Source organism: Harmonia axyridis, chromosome 1 (genome assembly GCF_914767665.1).
Source record: "Harmonia axyridis chromosome 1, icHarAxyr1.1, whole genome shotgun sequence".
NCBI classification, from domain to species: domain Eukaryota; kingdom Metazoa; phylum Arthropoda; class Insecta; order Coleoptera; family Coccinellidae; genus Harmonia; species Harmonia axyridis.
Window position 1 is genome coordinate 60,165,190 of NC_059501.1, and position 14,293 is coordinate 60,179,482.

General features: G+C 32.2%; 1 protein-coding gene and 1 non-coding gene across 3 annotated transcripts in view; both read left to right on the forward strand.

The window, feature by feature from the left end:
• The window catches only part of LOC123684692 (homeobox protein invected-like), a 132,588-nt gene that overhangs the window by 81,349 nt on the left and 36,946 nt on the right, over positions 1 to 14,293 (forward strand). The window lies entirely within an intron of this gene.
• On the forward strand, positions 5,456 to 5,528 carry Trnar-ucg. The gene has a single exon. It is a non-coding gene; the product is annotated as a tRNA-Arg (tRNA).

Consider the following 14,293-nt stretch of genomic DNA (forward strand, 5'->3'; position numbering starts at 1 on the left):
AAGGACAAAGTGACAATTTGCCTAAAATAGATATATTCGCAGTGATGGAGATTTTTTCTTCAGATCCATCTTATGTCAGTGCTGAAATAAAAGGAGTTAAAATTTTCAAGTAAGTATCTACTTTTGAGTTTGCTTCATCATGGTTCAAGTTGTAACGATGATTTATTTAAAAAACGTTTCATAAACACTTTGTAGTTGAGTACTGGTTGTTGAAGTCTATCCATTTATCAATGGCAAAACATATTTATGTGAGGAGTGAAAAGTAAAAATAGAAAAAAGTAATATTTGTAGGATTTTTTTTTTATTTCAGCCATCGTGTAACGAACAAAACACGACACGAACGGCACAAGTGATTGTACACCAATGAATTCGTAAGCACTCTGCGAATACCAGTCGCCTCGTGTAAGTGGAGTGACGTCACACACTAGACGCTGAACTATGAAATTATTCTTCCAAGCGCAACTTCAAAGTCCCATAACTTTTTCATTTCTAGAGATATTTCAATGATTTTTCCACATATTTGTTTCATTTTACTTAAATTTTTAGAATTAATCCTTAGCAAAAAAATGAAAACTAATCCATTGCTCGGTTTAGCGTTTCTTCCGTATAATTACTATATTTCCTTACACCCAACTTCTTTTTGTATTGACGTCCCATAATCGAGCCAAAAATGAAAAAGGTGAAACAAAATTGGGATGTGGCAAAGTCTCCCGCCAAAGTGCCACAGTAGAAACATTTCCCGAAATGTCGAAACCCTCTCAACCCTAATATTTTCCGATTTTTTTTAACTTGACTCTACATGAATTTTGATGTACCGTTCGCCATATTTTCTGCACGACTCCTAGTATTTCGCATTTATAAAAACGTTAAAAAATTACTCGCTCATATAACATACCGTAGCACACCATTCTATGTAGGTACACCAAACGACTGCGACGGTTGCAACAAGTGGGTATATAGTGTGGTTAAAGGTTCGGATTAGTCATTTCTGTTTCCAACTTTACGAAAACGAAATGAAACTTAAAATATTCGGCAGTTCGCAAAGCCACGCTGCTCTATCGTATTCATTTTCACTTGGAGCTTAAATTTTCAAGATATATCTTTTTAAAAAATATATAATTTTACATTATTTCAACTCAAATCCGTAAGTGCAGTAAACAAAAGTAGATACGAAATTTTTATTTTAGTTTACAAAATAAAATATAATTTACTGATTTAATTATTTACCCTGTTTACTTTTTATTGTAAGGTGAAATTTGATTTCAGGGTTATCACTGATAGGCCTATCAAATGACAGTTCTATCGTAAGCAATAAATATATTCAGTGAATATCAGAAAGATAAAAATAAAGAAAAAAAGATCTACATAGATCTTGGTTCACAAGAGTCGAGAATTGAGAGAAATGTCAAAGGTAAACGATGTATGCGCCATCTGAAAAAAATGCGATCCTTCGAAATCAAGTAGGTATAAATCTGAAAAATCTCCCGTTTTGTCTGAAAGTTTTACAGGTATAAGTAGACACACCAGGTTTTCTATGCATCTCAGTTATGAACTAGCGGACTGTATTTCTATGATTATGATTGCTGTCTGTACAACTTACTACTGTGAACACAGGGATGTGAATGAGAGAGTGATGGTAACGATAGTCGATATTGAGTTGAGACCACAGAACTATATATTTGTCATTTCTTGTTCTTTATGAGCTCGCCTCAACCATCTATTGAAAATTGCTTAAACCATCACACATGGGAGCCCACAGGGGGGGGGGGGTAGGTGGGCCATGGCCCCCCCTGAGATTTTGGATGCCTCATTTTTCAACACCCTCAATATTACTTTCTCAATCCAAAGGGCAAGGAAAAAAGAAAAGTAATAGATTCACAACTATTTTCCGGTTTTCAATGGAATTACATACTATACATATAATTCATAATCGGCAGAGGTATTTTTTGAATTGAAAACTTTTTTAGGCGCGTTGAGCACTTCTTGGGTGAAGAAAAGTCATGGAACCGAAAGCACTCCATGCGTGTCAATTTGTTTATAAATTCATCTTATACACTGCGTCCGTAACCGTTAATTATGGAACAAAATTCATTTTTAGCTAAATAGACCATTTTAAGAAATAATCCTGAAACAAGTCGATTTTTGATTTTAATTTACCTTATTTTAAAATAATAATCTAATATACAGGGTGAATTACTTTCGAGTATTGACCTCAGCGTCATTTTTTTTTAATGGTACACCCCCATTTTGTCTCAATTTTCCGATTACTCTGGCTGAGCAGATTCCAATGTATCACATGTTGATTCCAATTGGTACAGGGTGGACAAAAATACAATAGTTTTGTGTGTGCTCATGAAGTGACGCGTAACATTCTTTATTAGTTAAATTATCAAAATTACGGCAATTGGTTTGAATATAACACCCTGTAGTTTGTTACATTTTTAAATTAATAAAAATGTATAAAAATAAGAAATAATTTCTTTCATATTCTGTCTGCTAGACCACAAGTACCAAACATGTTTGGAAACAGCTCATTTTTATTAATCTAAAAATGTAACAAACTACAGGGTGTTACATTCAAACCAATAAGCGCTAGACAATAAGTATTTTTGATAATATTGTTAATTTTACTAATAAAGAATATTATGCGTTATTTTTTATGAGCACACACGAAACTATTGTATTTTTGTCCACCCTGTACCACCTTTAGTGATCTTTTGAAATTCAGAGTAGACCCATGTGATAAATATAAATACAGAAATAGAAAGAAACGGAATACTGATGTCGCCTACGACAATCATGGACGCGTTTTTCGTTTTTCAATAATTTTCATTTCGCCCCCCCCTGAGAAAAATTTCTGAGGGCACCCATGCCATCACATATTTAACGAAATTCAAGTTTTCCTCTTATTCCCATTTAGTATCTTTTCTAGAATACATGCGTGACAATTTCTACGCTAAACTCTGACTTTCATGCAATCGCCCATGACTCACCCAGGAGGAGGAAAAGCTCAAATGGCCATTCTTCGTCGTCGTGTCGACCCAGTTCACTTTTTCTCCGGCACATTCGTCAATACGTCGACGGTTATCCAATTGACCAACTATAGTTACATCGTAATGACTTTATATAGCTCTGCACGAAATATGTCGTGACCATCTGAATCGATATAATTAAGCGTTCGATAATTCCGTATGTAGTTCTTCTCTTCGCCGTGATTCCACTCACGGTAAGTCGCCTGTTAAGGCTTGACGGAGCGAGAAATAACAATCTTGTTCCGTTTTTGGGGCTGGCGTTTCGAAAGCCCAGTCATTTAGTTGAGAATTCTCTTGGTCATTGCTGCTTGCTCGGAATTATTGATAAGAATTCTTTAAACTGATAGCTTTGGGAAATCTTGTGGTATTTTTTCTTCATATCCTACACGTTAAAGCACAATTTTGTAGTCACGGAAATAGGGTAAATGCACTGGTTCTCGACCAGTTAACAGAAACATCGATTTCGAGTACGATTTTTTCACACATAAACTTATCAAATTTTAATAGTGTTGGTGTTCATCGATTCTTTGGCGAGTTTCAAATGATTTGTCATTAAATTTTAAGCGTTCTTTCCGCATTTAACATTTGAGATGTGAAAACATATAGAAAATCTCAATAACCTTCGGTTCTCGACCACCCCGCAGAGTTCTCGACCATTTTTGTTTTTGACCACTAATAATAGTGGCGGCTCCACTTAAAAATTTTATAAAAAACTTTAGAGCAAGATGAGTGATTAGTACTTACTTTCGTACCGTACCATCGACATCACTACCTATCACTCAGATGGGTTTCAGATGAGGTAATCAAGTAAGAAACACTCGGAACGTGAAAAAAATTATTTTACAAAAGTTTCCACTTTCTATAAATATTTCAAAGTAGCAAATCATACAACATTATTTGGTTATTTTGCTCTTAATATCTACTTAGAAACTAATGGGTAAATAAAATATAAAACACCGACCACCAATGGTCGAGAATTAAGTACAATCAAATTTGTTCTCGACCGCGAATAAATAAAGGGTAGAAATAAGTGTTTCAACGTTAATTCGGTGGTCGCAAACTAATATTCAGAAAGTAGATATATAAATGGATCAGGGTATCGAAAAAAAAACGAAAATGATCCAACAGAAATATATCAGTTGAAATAAACAATAATTGAAGTAACATGTTGGTTCTCGACCACTTTGGTCGAGAAATGAAAGATACAAATTTTCCAGTACCAGTTCGCGACCGCCGAATATTGAACAAAAAAATATACATTCATTTGCTTCTTGATTGAAATACACTCAAAAATATATCTTATAGTTGATATGGAACAAAATATACACACATAATTAATTTAAAATGAGAAATAATTACTATTTTCTGGTCATATATCACAAAGCACTTTTTTAAAAGAGGACGAGAAAGGACCCTTTTCTATGATAGACGATTATAAACTAATTTTTAGCGCAAAAACTTTGACCTATACCCCTACTATGCAAACTATCTTGGAAGGGTAGAATGGTCGAGAACACGTACCGCGAAAATATTTTGCACTACATGATATATTTTTATTATTATTTTATCTCAAATCACGGATTGGTCGAGAACCAGTGCCGGTCGGCTAACCAGTGCATATACTCTATATTGTAATTGCACTAGGGGAATAAATTAAAGGATCAAAATAAATATCGAAATTTTAAGCGGTTTTTCAAATGGCTGTATTTTCGATAACAATGGTCGTATCTCAATTCGAAAAAAAGCCTTTTGAAGCTTAAAGTTTATATTTTAGAGATCTCATAATGAAAAAATTTTTCAAGCAACGTGTACCGCTCAATCCTAATGAATACAGTGTCTAAAATTTCTGCGATATTTTGCCAGTTTTTATTTTTGTCCTACAGATTTGAAATTTGAATTGAAAAGGACCTTTTTGTCTTTAACCATCAATATCTCACCAATCAATGTTTGCACAGAAAATTTAGGGGATGTTTTGAAAGATATAGTATACCACTCCAATTTTTCATAAAAAAAAAACATTTTTCGAATTGTTACTTACGATTTTTTCTTATTTTTTCTATGGGGTTATGTTCTCAATAACCCTCATTTTTGGTTTAAGTCATACAGAAGCGTGATTTCAGAAGTTCCAACGAACAAGTCATGTTACTCGAAAATGGTTCAATTTGAAACATTTTTACCTTCCCAATTCCCATTCTTGTTGGGTCAGGAGCGCTGAACCTATCTATGTATATACCATGACGAGTAGACACTGTTTATGTTCCGTGATGTTCCCATTGATTCTTTCGAGACAGATTTTATGCAATTTCTTGAAATGTTGTTCATTACGAAAACAAGCTGCATTTTCACCTCGAATTTTCGATTATTGTAGCTATAAGGGTTGTTTTTCACCCTCATATTCCCCTTGCGCAACATTTCATGCAGCAGACCGTGTGGCCTAATGGATAAGGCGTCGGACTTCGGATCCGAAGATTGCAGGTTCGAGTCCTGTCACGGTCGAAAAATTTTTTTATGAATTTCAGATATTCTTGTGGTTAGTTATTCTCTGAAAATCGGAAAATTTTCCAGATAGAACTTTGAAAACATGGCTTTAGAACCATTTTTCAGATGAATATACCTATTCTACGATCCTGAATTTGAGTTTGGAAGTTGTATGTAATATGTAATTCCCAATATTCTCTTAATATCGGTCAAATTGCTTCACTTACCTTCTTCAAATAACGATCTTATACGTGTTATTATTTTTTTGTAGATCGAAGAGAACCCTTACTCTAACGTAAGAATACTTGATATTCAGATTCATTCAAAATAATTAAAGAAGGTCGAAAGGACCAACTTTGGTTTGAAGTAGGATACTTGTTCACTCCATTCGCATCATATGTACCTGAAATGTTCTATAACATCTTTGAATAAGTAATGGAGTTGAAATCCCATATATACATATTTTATATATCTATTTACAGAAAAAATCGTTTTAAAATTAAAACTGTTCTGATTTAGAACAAATGTTGAGTACGTTACATGAATAATTCACTCATTTTTTTCATGCTTCGTTTCATTTTCTACCATATTTGAAGCATAAATCTAAAATTATAAAAGATTATATCAACACATGTAATCTTCATATCTGGGTGGAGCCATACTCAATTGCAACAGTTGTATTGATTGTAACTTACTATCACTTTCTGTCAACTTATTGAATATAAGATGACCTCCGTCGGAAAATCCCTTTTGGTAGAATTCCACTCTATGAAGATTTGATATTAAAATAGTCATCATTCTCCTATTTTCACCAATTTTTCAATTCTGTTGTGTGAACTCTTCATATTGTCATATTTATGTGAGATGGGATTTTTTTTCTAACAGCGATAATATGGTATATTTCGAAAAAGAACAATGACCATTCTACACAAATGACCTTTTATTTGAGTGGAAGCAAACAATAAGCAACTGAAAATCTTCAGTAGAAAATACCAACAAATTATTTTCCTTCAACATGCCGTGAAAAATTCAACTTTCTGCACAAGTATAGAAAATAATACCAAAAACTGTCATCGAAACTAATTAAAAAAACCGTTGCCTATATGTTGTCATCGAGAAATATTTCCTATCATTTTTTTAACGGCATATCCTATTAAGGTCGAATGGTATGAAATATGTGAAATATTCCTATCGGGCATACCTGAAACGTTCTATTTAGGCAATAAGATCTACTATAATGGACTTAACTATCAACGATCTGGTCATTTACCTAATAAACGATGACTATTTCCGAGTTAAATCATTCTAATGCGCCTTCATTCTTCAGACCGAGAGAAAATCCAATCAACATCAAAGCAACAGTCAAACGTTGTCGAAGATTTCATAAAAAAACTTAAAATTACATCCCGAGGTAATAGTTTTATTCATAATATTAATCTTTCGAACGGTGAACGAATTCTATACTGTACCAGACTGTCTCGGCTTATGTACGAGGGGAGTACGTGAAATCATTCATGAAATCATTGCACATTTCTTTTAAATTTTTCTTCGGGAATTTGTGATTCTTCGGTGATTAAATACTTCTACAATTTTTTATTTTTAGTGTAAAGGTACAACTGATGCATTTTTGAGAGAAGAACTTGCTTGTCAGCCACTATATTATAGAGGAATAATATGAACTCGAAGGGTATATATTTATTTTTCATTGATGATTTTGACTAACAAAAAGCCATTGTAGTGTTGAAATTAAAAAACAAACGTCATCAAATTTGAAAGAAAAAATACCTTTCATTAAGACAAGATGTCCTTGCCAATCGATGAAAATAATATTCAAATTGAATTTAATTGCACTTCCAACTGATTGAATGCCAAGCCTATCCACCAGATCTGGATTTCAGGGTTTACTGCCTTTTTGCAGACCTCAAAAAATGCTCCAAGGAAAGACATTTGGCATCAATGAAGGAATGATTTCCGAGGATGAAGCCTATTTCAAAGGCGAAGACGAATCTTTTTACAAAAAACGTATTGAAAAAGTTATAGAAGCTTTGGAGTACATATATATTACTTTTAGAAGTGACTAAAGTTGAATTTTACTGGTTAGGCACCTGGCTTTTTATTTCAGAAATGTTAATTCAATAGAGTTCCTGATTTTGTGGATACAGAAATAGTTTACCAAGAAAATTTGCCACTTCTTAAATGCTTCATTATTTCTGTTTTTTCATTCAAGATATTTTTGTATTTTTTTGTTTCTTTGGAATTACCTCTGACTTCACAGCGGTATAGCATTCATTCTGATGATATCTAAACCGCGTTGAAATTCAGTAATGGTATCATCGTGGAATATTTATATCATAATGTTGAACTCCTCAATTTTTAGTCTGGTTGCCAAAACTTAGGCAGTTGAACATTTAAAAAAATAATTTTCATCGCAACAGGAATGCATAGTCCTAGTATCTGGCTTGTAATATTTGTGAAAATTTCTTTATTGAATTTTTATAATAATAGTAAAATATAGAAAAGATATCTTTAGATATCTATCAGCTTCGTTGCAATCATTTCGGTAAGTGTGCAAAGTAGTACATATGTACTTTTACCTACTCAGTAGGTATTTTCTTCGATTATATATAAAAATATATGTAGGATATTGTATTGGAAAATTATCACAATTTTTTCATTTTTCCTGTAGTGATCAATTAAAACGAAATTTGATAGGAATCGCAATTGTTGGAATGTATATGTCCATTATAATTATAGTTTGACAACTTATGAAATATTTAACAGTTTTTTGGGAAAATATCGGATATATTTATATCATGGACAGTGATAGTTTCTTAGAATACATACTCCTCCAGAAATAAGGGAGGTGGCAAAAAATATTGATTGTCAGATGTCAAATGTTGAATGTTTTATTCCCATCGAGAATAATCATTTTGCTGCCTAGGCAGAAAAGTCGTTACTTTGCTGCCCGTGCAGTAAAAAGTGATATTTTGATGATTGATATATGTCTGCAAAATTAATATTTGCTGTCAATCCGAGAACAAAAGTTTTTCCTTACACGTGTTGCTTCGCATTGTATATTTGCTTGTGGAGATTAAATTTTGTGCACTTATCAGGAAAACGATATTCTCGTCAAACATCAAATTTCTCCACAAAAAATACATTCCTTCCATATTGAAAGAATTTATTATTCTACGAAAAATATAGGAGAAAACATAGCATCTTTCGAGATCTCAACAACAATCTAACATATGAAATGAAAATTGATATTTCGACATTTTCAGTGGATTTTCGAATGAAGCAAATTTCAAACGACTATTTCTCTCGTCTTAATTTCCATCAATCACAAACGCTCAATTTTTAATTGAAAATGGTTTCTAGATGGGGAAACTGGATGACACCACCTATCAGCTGTTTATTCGGGTTCACCCGCGGCAAAATTTGACAGCTATTGTCATGAAGATTACAACATCTTTGAAAACAAGTAATTATGATCTCATGAAATAATCATGTCAAATACCATTCGGGTATTCAATTTTTCCTTTGAAAAAACCGAAAAACACAATGCATAGTAATATTTTTTCAACCAAAAGCATTCGTGCAGTTGCAAAAATCCTCGTCTTCGACTCGGATCTTTGTTGCCACCAGCACACATGATTTTTGTTGAAATATTACTGAGCAACGTGTTTTTACGATTCCTTTCGGAAAAATTAGATGCCCTGATGATATTACTCACGAAAAATCGATCCAAGATCGCCCTCATCAGATCGCAATCGAGCAAACCGTCAAATTCATTTTCCCCTGCAATTAAAATAGACAAAGTTCCATGTGGATTCTTTTCAGAAATACCTCGTATAAGGTCGTACATTCTCCGGTTCTCGGATGACGTCAAAAATAGTTTCTTGATGAAGACATCTTATCCTGGCAGCTTCGTGTGTGGCATTCTGGTATTATACGACCAAATCTACCGAGCCAACATCATGCTGTTTATCGTCTCTTTTCCTCCTCCGTTTCCAGGGCAGAAAAGATAAGGATGGAAGCATATATTCGTTTTGTGTTTGACATGTTCAAAAGTGAAAAGGTCCAATATAAGAGTTCTGTATATTTATATAGTCGGCTTTAAACGGTAGTCTTTTAGATGGATTGCCTCTTGGATAATGGGCAGGGTACGGGGTAGGACGAATATTAGACGGGTTAAACTGAAGATTAGAGACTTTTTTCATTGATTGAGGGTTATTTGGGGGAATTTTATATCATTATTTTGTCCCATAGACTGAATTGGAGACGGTCTTTGTGACGACGGTTCTTAATGAGATTCAAATATTCTCCATTTGTTATTAACACAAATCCAAAAATATTCAACAGATAAGTTTTGAAAATAATATTAGAACTCAAGTCTACTTGATGAAGGTTGAGTAAATATTAAAAACAATAACGATTATCCATTTTTGGAAACATTTATTCTTTTGCCTAGAACTACTTTTTCTTTCAATGATTATTGTTTCTTTTTAAAATACTTCATTGAATCTTGTGAATGAATCATGAAATTTGAATAAGTCAATACTTGATAAAGGTTATTTAAACACTAAATTTCGATACATTATTTTATTATTATTATTTGATCTTATATCGAAAGTAATATGTATTTTCATTCATTTTTATTTCAAATAATCTTTATCATGTATTGGACACTATTAATTTTGTTAAGTTAATATGTGAATAAACTTTTAGTAGAGTCTATATGTGATGAATCATAAAATTTGATTTTGAAAAATACAAATTTCAATTTCAATTGGAAATATTATTTGTTATTACTTCGCGGTAGACTATGAAAATTAATCTTATTTTCCTTCATTCTATTTCTGTTTTCAATGTCAGTTGTATAACCTTATATTATTATATTTAGTTCTTATCCCAAATTCAAAGTGATGATGAAACTTGTATATTAGTAAATTTGAAATATTTTTGAGGACGAAATATTGCATTAAATACAAAAATTCTTCTTGTTAATTTATATTTCTATTTGTATTTTCTTGAATCATTTTCTTGAATTTCATTTTTTTCTCTGGTTAAAATTTTTTTATTGATAATATTCCAATTCAATGCAAAAAAATGCTTATATATCAAAAGATAGTTCATATGTATGAACTATCTTTTGATATATAAGCATTTTTTTGTATGATAACTGAAAAATATCACAGAAATTATGTAATTTCTGTGATATAATAATAATAATAATAATGTTTATTCATTACGAAATACAAAAAATAATAAACATTAATTCAGTTATCATACTAAATTAAATGAAAAATATATTTCTTTTCATTATTCCTTATGCTCGATAATATTCCCTTTAATTTTATTGCTTCAAAAATTTAATTTGTATTTTGATCAAAATTATAAGTACAAATGAGTGAAAAGGGACAATCAAGAAATATATTTGCAGTCCAATACTTCTTCTGCAAACTGTCTGAGATATAGAAATATACAAAACACCGATTTTACTATTGTAAATATAAATAAATACACTTCGGAGGAACTGAAAAAATACATACAGATTCATATAGTTTTTACAAAATTGAATTCCTACTACACTAACAATTGTGCGAACAAATTAGGTACTAATAACACTTATGACAGGTTTACTGAGCACATCAGCCAAGATTAAAATCATCGATAATGAAATTCGATACTTTTTGATGGCAGGTGACGAAAAATGAGCAATCAATCTTCAGAATTAATGAACTGTTATGTGTAAACCAATTCTGAGGACTTACACCTTGAACTTCAGATTAGATAACAAACAGAAAGATCCCTAATTCGCAATTATAAATTGAGGCTCGGTTATGTTGAACCTTTTTCTAAATTACCTCTCTCGTATCGTATTTATCGGTCTGCAAATCCTTGTAACACCATTGACATCTACAATTATCACCCAATTTTAATGAAATTTGTCAGTTTGGAATATAAATGTTGACCCCTCTTGAATTTCTACAGTTTTCCTCAGATTCCAGAAATACAATAAAAAAATGCTTCCGGTATAAAATTTTTTAGAAAAATCGTTTGTTATATCCGTAAATTTTTGAATGGAAGAAATGAATAGAATAAAATTAAAAATAAAATCACGATAAAATAAAATGCAAGAAGAATAAGTATCGGAAAATAAATCACTCAAAATTCAGTGATAACAAATCTGACCAAGTTGAGATATTGTGTGTGAGTTTATTGCAAAATGTCTTGCTTTTCGCATAGTTAAAACAAGCAATATTCAGGCAGAATGACGAAAAAAAAATTTGCGTGTGGATCTGTAATAAGAATTTCAAGTTATATGTAAATTTTATATTTTATGTTAATTACGTTGATTAAACCATAAAAAATTCCATCAAAGCATGGAAGAAAAATCTCACTCTGATACCCTTCAACAGGGTGTAAGTGAATAAGTACGATAAACTACAAGGGGGTTTCTGCGTAAAAAAATAATTACTGTTTGCCGAATAATTTTTGCTTGCAAATGCTTCTTATTCTGAGGTGTTGAAATTTTTCTTAAAAACCTACTATTTATTTATTGCTCTGGAACAGCTCGTGATATTTATTCTCAAATGGTATGTCATTAAGACATAATGAAAACCATTCGAATATACCTCGTTCATTGTGACAAAAAATGACTCATACCTTTTTTTGGTATGAAGTGGCGTTTTTAAGCAATAATAAAACATTTAAAGAGGGATTACCACCACGTTGTTTCCGCGTATCGGTCAAATTTTGGTACCCATTAATTCCCCCTCTAGCGCTCCTACGGTAACCATAATTTGTATGTTGTACGAAGTTGTACCTTTTTTCTTTCTCTTTTCGGAGCATCGACGACAATCGATTATTTTTTTAACAAAATTATAGTTTACTCCTTTTGTAATGATTTTTGAAATGTTTTTTTTCATGAATATTTTGAAAACATATGAAATTAATTTCACGTATTTTGAAAATATATCAGTGCTTTGTAAATTGTACATATCATCAATTCTTTCGCGAAAAACGAAAAGTTACCAAAACTTTAATAGTTTTTTTCATTCGCAAATTATAAATATTTTCTTTCTACGATCAAGATTATTGTTTAAAAAAATTATTTGAAAACAAGTTGAAAAATTGGTGATTTTTAAGAAGATATATCTCTAATTTTGTTTTGAACTGAGCACCCACATGTGTTCCCTCTTAATATAAATATCTATTATTCGTTAGTTCTTGATAATGTCCCATTTGGAAAAAATGCATAAGAAATTTGTTTGTCACAAACTGAATAAGGAATTTGAAAATGATTTTTCTTTGAAATATCTCCGTATAATCTCTCGTACAATTTTCATTTGAAAAAATTGATAGCAATAAATAAATAGTAGTACAGTTTTCATTTGTAAAAATTAATAGCAATAAATAAATAGTAGTAAACAAAAGCTATATGTATCTGAATAACACCGAAAAAAATGTAAGGGGTTATTCTGTGATGAAAATAAAGGTGGGTATTTGATATGGAATTTTTTGAAAATCCTCCCCCCGAAAAAGTTACACCCCTTCGAAGATTAACAAAAAAAAAATTCAACAAATATTGTAATAGCATTTTTGATCATTGTTTGTTCAGTATTGTTTTAGTTGTGAAAGTCTTAGTAGAATCATGGTTGGCTTTTGTTCAATGAAAAGCTATTTAACATGAGCTTGCAATGCTTTTATGTTTGTCTCGTAAATGCTCGAGTTTTCGAAAAAACTTGTAGAGATGAAAATGTTAGTACATAAATTGGGATTTTCAGCCATGTTTTTTCAAAAGGAAAATTTTCATCCAAAAAAAAGTTGTTACTAAAAATATTTTAGGGGTTGGCTGTTTCAGCCCCTTCTTAGCATTCTTCAGGCTTGAAAAAATTTCAAAATGTGTAGTTTTATTGAAAAATAATATTAATGATATTTTATTCACGTGATTGATGTTATTTGAATTGAGGTATATAATAACAAAATCATTCGATAATATTAGATTAATTATGAATGATGAACACATAAATATAAAACAGAAAACCGCGAAGAGAACGGATCAAATTTTTTCGATCAACAAACTACTTGAGAAATAATGAAGTTCTTTTCGGATGAGGTCGTCTTAATGAGAAAGACAGTCAGCTGTTTAATTAACGTTTCCACCTAATCTGTCTCCAAGGTCTTTTCATATTTAAATTTGCCAAACGAAACGAACCCAACATTTCTAATTAGAAAAATGTAAAAAGAAACGGAAAAAAGACAATCCAACCGTTTCCGTATGGACCCGGTCCATTCACGCAAGCTCCATCTCTCTCGCGCACCGCATCAAGTTGGCGGACACGACGAGGACGGACCGAGCGACGTGCGTCCGACCGTCAGGTTAGTTTACACATACAGGAGGTCCTCCGGCAAATTAATGTGCTTTACATCCTTAATTGGTGGTCGGCCTCTCGAGCTGTGTGGCCGCCGCCGTCTTCGTCTTCTGCGCTGGAGCTGCCGGTGGACGGTCTCGCTTGCTCTCGCTGCCCGGTATCTTAGACACGGCCGTGGACAAATATTAGATAAACGTTCGGGCTAATGGGCTCTTTTTGTTTAAACATGAGCTTTAATGATTGTTTGGCTGGTTTTTCGATATGTAAAACTTCCAGTGTCATTCTTTCGGATCGGTTTTTGTGAGATTGATTCGTCCCAGTCTGTTACATTCGATCTGGATGCTCGAATTTCGTCTTTTTTTCGGGCATCAGCGGACGTATTTCCGAATTATGTATGACTCTCTG